This window comes from Myodes glareolus, chromosome 16 (genome assembly GCF_982192425.1).
Source record: "Myodes glareolus chromosome 16, mMyoGla1.1, whole genome shotgun sequence".
Classification (NCBI taxonomy): Eukaryota; Metazoa; Chordata; class Mammalia; order Rodentia; family Cricetidae; genus Myodes; species Myodes glareolus.
In genome coordinates this window covers 28,855,303-28,861,328 of record NC_142041.1, presented here as the reverse complement: position 1 = coordinate 28,861,328, position 6,026 = coordinate 28,855,303, and positions in this window count along the sequence as shown.

Here is a 6,026-nt window from a genome sequence, read left to right as displayed (position 1 = left end):
CAATTTTAATGAGGCTGATGGTACCGCTGCGTTGACAGTTTGGAAAGGGAGTCAAGTTACTAGCCTGCTTCCAGGTGCCAGGCAGTCCCAGGAAAGCCACCAAGATTGCAGTGAGCATGAAAGTCCATCCCAGAGCCTATGAGCCAGCCTAGTAAAGAATCTGATGGGGGTAGAAGAGATGGGACTACTGTGTTGGGGGAGGTACCAGAGGGATCACTTCTCTCAGAGAAACGGACTTGACTTACGGGTATATTTGTAAGCCCATCCTGTCCCATTCACAGGGTGGAGAAGCAGGATATCAGTCAAAGCCCTGGCCTCTGGCACCTTTGTTGATGTTGGACCCGTGAGCTGGCAGACATGCCAGCTGTCCGGGTGCCAGTGTGGACCACTCTGCATTCAGCACCAGGGTATTTTTTTGTGCCCTTCCAGTGCCTCGCCATCCAGAAAAGATGAGGGTTTGGGTTAGTGAGGGATATCACCTAAGGTCATGGAGAAGTAGAGAAGTGAAGGCCAGTGAAGAGGTCATTGGTTTATCTTGACCAAACCGGATGGGCCATGCTCTTCCCCCAGCCTCCCACCCCTAGGCACTGGCTCTGAGTGAATGAGATAGCTCGGGAATACGAGGGAGTTCATTGTGCTGGTCAGTGTAGGAGATTCTGGACATGAATTTAGGTGAACAGGATACTCAACAGCGTGGGCTTTCAGTTGGAGGAGAAAGGGAGGTGGCTGTGGATTTGTTGAGGATTATTTCAGTCTTTCACTTCCTTGCAAACGAATGAATCCCATTACAGGTACTGAAACAGGGATTTTGAGGCAGCCACACAGCCAGTAACAGCTAACTGATAGGATTCCAACCCAGCCCCCATAATCTAAGTTGTTGTTTGTTTGTTGTTGGGCTCCTGGCTTCTGGCTTTAGCTCTAGTTTGTTGTTGTTGTTTTGAAGATGGTTTCTCTGTGCAGCCCTGGCTTCTTTGGGCTCCAGCTCAATGAAAGCTCAGTCGTAGTTTAGGCTTATAACTTAAATTAACCCATTTATTTTACTCTGTGTTTCTGTTGCGTAGCTCGTCACCCCATTTCTCTGTACTGCCAATACTACCTCTGTGTCTGGCTGGCCTTCCCAGAGTTCTCTGTAGGTATAGTTCTGACAATACCGCCTGCCTAGCTGTTGGCATTCAGCTTTCTATTACACCAATCACAGCAGTATATTTTCACACAGTGTACAAATATCCCACAACACGTGTTTCCAAAAGTTAAGGACTGGGAGAACAAACTGAAGTCTGGGGCTGGAGCTATGGACCCCTAGGATGCATACAATACAACTTAAGTACCGGCCAGCCTGCCACTCTTCCTCGAGGTGGCCTGTGGAGGCGCCTTGGTGAACTTCATTCTCCATCTGTAAATCTGTAAATTAGAACTGCCCTTGATGAGACATTGCGTTGACAGGGCTGTATACCTCCAGGGTGCTGTTTAGAAGGACTGGGAACAGTTCTTTCCCGGGGCTTTTGTTGGTAACAGACGATTGGTGTGCATTCAGCTGTGGCCTGGTCATGTGAGGATTCCTTAGTCCTACAAGGCTGACTCTAGGCCCTCAGATGTGGGAACTCTGACAGTGGGAGGGAAGCCATTGTCTGGACAATACTTGTATGGCACTGGCACCTGGGAGTCCAACAGAGCGGAACACAACCACAGCCTTTGGTGTGGGAAACCCTGTCAGGCCATTATCAGGAAGTAGCAGGACCTTGGTCTGCCCTTGAGCTGTTACTGGTTCCCTGGTCTGGTCACTCCTGTCCTCACAGCCACCTGCTTAGGCCTGTATGCAACCAGCTGCAGCTCTGGCCCGGCCTAAGCCTTCTGTCTCTAAGTGAAGGCTGCCTAAGTTAGCCATGCTCACCTTTAAGTCCAAGGCTCAAACACTCCTCCAGCCTCAGTTTCCTGCGTAGCTGGGACTCCAAGTACATGCCTCTGCTTGGCTCGACGCCTGTTTCTGCATATGGCAGTGATGGCCCCTGATGTGTCCATGGCATGCCACGGTTTATGTGACTCTTGGACAGATTATCTGCTTTGAGGATGTAGTGTGGGGATTCTCACATCTGAAAAATGAGGGAATTAAGGCTCACAGAGACCTTTGCAAAGACCCAGTACACAGGTCTGGAGAGATGGCTCAGCGGTTAAGGGCATTGCCTGCTCTTCCAAACGTCCTGAGTTCAATTCCCGGCCACCACATGGTGGCTCACAACCATCTGTAGTGAGGTCTGGTGTCCTCTTCTGACCTGAAGGCATACACGCAGACAGAATATTGTATACATAATAAATAAACAAATATTAAAAAAGACCCAGTACACAGAACAGGGTAATGTAATGTCTCTTCCTGCCTTGTGCCATTTCCAGGGAGAAACCTGAGGGTGTAGGGAGCCTTCCAGACCTCGGCCTCAATGCTCATGGCAGAGGAGGACTTGGGAGAATTTGGAAGCTGTGATCTCTGCATGATGCAGACGGCTGAGCAGGTGAATGGCATATAAGAAGGCTGAGAAACTTCAGATGTCCAGTGCCATCCTCCCTGGGCACCACCGTGGTCGCGGTCCACCCCAGCTTGCACTCTCTCTACTCTTGTCCAGTGAGGTTCCACTAAGGAGCGTTCTCTAACCTCCCAGTGTCTGCAGGGCACTCCTGACATGGAGTGCCACCAGAGCTACTTCTGCTCTCCCTTCCTAGACAGTCTTCCTGCCACCTGCTTCCTCGTGGCCTGTGGGGAGACCTGTGCATTCCTGACCACTTCACTCTCAGTGAAGTCTAGACACTTTTCCTTCATCGGTAAAAGAAAAACCTCCCTCTCTTCTACATACATACATTCATACATACACACACACACACACACACACACACACACAAAGAACCAGAGCAAAGACATTAGCACCACAATATTCTGCAGGAAGTTTCAGAGGCTCCCTAATGGTACCTAATCTCAGGACGCTGGCCAAGCTGTCCTTCTAGTGTTGTCTCCTTTGCCTGATGGCGAGCACCATGGCTGTGCCTGCCTCCTGCTGATCTCTGCACAGTGCAGGTGGGTCCAGCAGGTGAATGATATAAAAGGCTGAGGAACTTCAGGTGCCCAGTGGCATCATCCCTGGGCACCAGAGTGGCTGTGGCCCACCTCAGCTTGCCCTCCCTACTCTAGGACACTGGTGTGCTTGCCTCCATGGATTCCCGGAGCCACCCTAACAGACAGTCACATGCAGGGATTTCCCACAGGCATGCAGAGGCAGCCTCTAGTGCTGGAGCCTGAGTGCTATAGAGATTTGCATGGGTATGGATCTTGGTTTATTGATACAAATTTAAGGTCAATCTTATTATATGTATATTTCTGCTCTTGATTACGGTATTGTGATTGTGTAGTTCATTTAAAAATGTAATGTATAATTAATAAATACAGGTTTATAGTTAGTCATCTATAATAGTCAAGCTTGTAGTCATGTTAGTTTATTTTCTAGATGTGTAGAGACATATTTCAGTTAGATTGGTATTCTTCAATTGGTATTCTCTCATTCAGAGACCTTCAGAATATGGCATTTAAATATTTTAAAAATTTAGGACTTTTCATGACAGTGAGGCACATTTGTTCCTGGCAGCACCAATCTACTTCAAGAGGAAAATGGACAGCAAAGAGGCTCCTTATGGAGTTTGTTAGATGAACTGGACATGCAAGATCCACAGAGAAATGACTTCTGAACTTGCCTAAAGGCGAGATGGTCCTTCAGGGTTCCTACTTCATGAAGAGTCTGCCAGACAGTCTGCAGGACACAGAAGAAGTAACTGGAAAACTGCCAATATAGGCTAAACTGTCTTTAAAATGTTCTGCTTCATGAAAGAGTCTGTTGGATACTATGGGCCTGTAGGTTGAAGATGGATGCCCCAATGATACAAAAGAGCTTTGGGTGACTGTCCAGGCAATGAGATATCTCTCTCAATTCTAGAGTTTTGGAAGTTGCTTACAATGTACTTCCTGTTTACTTAAGTAATATTATATCCTTCTGGAGTCTTTGATGGAGTTGAAGAATACATAGATAGTTATAGTTTTCCTTAGTTATGATAAAAGATAAATAGAAATATTGTAACTGCAATTTTTGCTTGATACCTCTTTTGTTATATGCAATTTTACTATGTTAAAGTTAAAATCTTTTTTTATTTAAACAGAAAAGGGGAGGTGATGTGGGAGGATCTGTGTGCTGTGATTACTATTAATGAATAAAGAAACTGCCTTAGCCTATTGATAGAGCAGAAGGGAGTCAGGGAGATGCCATGGATCCGCTGCTAGAGAGAGATGCACTGAAACTTTGCTGGTAGGCTATGACCTCGTGATGATATACAGATTAATAGAAATGGGTTAAATTAATATGTAAGAGTTCGCCAATAAGAAGCTAAATCTAATGGGCCAAGCAGTGATTTAATTAATACAGTTTCTGTGTGATATTTTGGTTCTGGGCAGCCGCAACTAACAAGCAGCTGCCCCCGCAACAGCTGAAGGCAGTTTCAGGCCTCTCCTTTTGACCTGCGGATGTCTGCCTGTACAGGAATGCATGTGAACATGCAAATTCCTCCTTTTGAGGATAGCAGCTATTTTGAATGAGGGCCCCCTCTTGTGACCTCATCTTAACAAACTCTTGTTACAGTGGCCCTGTTTCCAAATTGAGTCACTCAAGTGCTGGGATTAGGATTCCAACACGTGAATGTGAAGGTAGCATACCTGAACACAAACACAAAATAAACGGTTCATGAGGCCCTCTGGAACGGTCCCCATATTGAGGTCAGGTGCTTGGAAAACAATGTGGAAAGAAGAAAATTATACCAGTTTCTTTTTGTTTTCTGGTTTTTCCCCCTACCTTGGTTTTTTCGAGACAGGGTTTCTCTGTAGTTTTGGACTCTGTCCAAGCCTGTCCTGGAACCAGCTCTTGTAGACCAGGCTCTCTTGAACTCACAGAGATCTACCTGCCTCTGCCTCCCGAGTGCTGGGATTAAAGGCGTGCACCACTGACACCTGAACTTGGGGCTTTTTGGAGCCCTTTAAGGCTCTAGAGACCCGCACCATCTCGTACCCCGGCCATCGGCTCCCCTCCAGCAGGCCTGTGCTCCAGCTCCCTCGCTCACCTGCCTGCCCCGCCCAGCCCAACATGGCGGAGCCGCTCGTGCCTCTGAGCCTTACACCTTGCACTGCTAGCGTGGCGGAGGCATCAGAAAGGCCAAAGATAGACACCCCAAATGGTACAAAAGAACTTTGGGTGACAGTCCAGGCAGCGAAATGTCTCTAATTTCTAGAGTTTGGAAGTTGCTTATTTCTTGTTTACTTAGGTAGTATTATATCCTTCTGGAGTCTTTGATGGAGTTGAAGAATGGTTAGTTATAGTTACAGTTTTCCTTAGTTATAATAAAAGATAAAATAGATATAAATATTGTAACTGTAATTCTTGCTTGATACCTGTTTTGTTATATGCAATTTTACTATGTTAAAGTGAAAGCCTTCCTTTTTGTTTAAACAAAAAAAGGGGAAATGATGTAGGAGAGTCCACTATCTGTTGCTTTCATTGGTTAATTAATAAAGAAAACTGCCGGGCCTGATAGGTCAGAACATAGGTAGGCTGGGAGAAAGAAGCAGAGTTAGGCAGATGCCATCGCTCTCCTCTCCAAGATAGACGTGGGTTAGAATCTTCCCATTAAGCCATGACCTCGTGGTGATATACAGATTATTAGAAATTGGTTAATTAATATGTGAGAGTTAGCCAATAAGAGGCTAGAACCAATGGGCCAGGCAGTGTTTAAAAGAATACAGTTTCCATGTAATTATTTAGGGGGTAAGCTAGCTAGGATCCGGGTGGGAATGCAGCCCGCCGCTCCTTCTACATGCCACCACCGCCCAGCCAGTTTTTAGGGTAAAAGCTTGGGCTCTGGCAGCCCCCACAGACTAAATATAACCCAGCCACTCGTCTCTATCTAAAGAGAAGTCAGAGTGAAAGTAAGAGAAAGACCCATTGGAC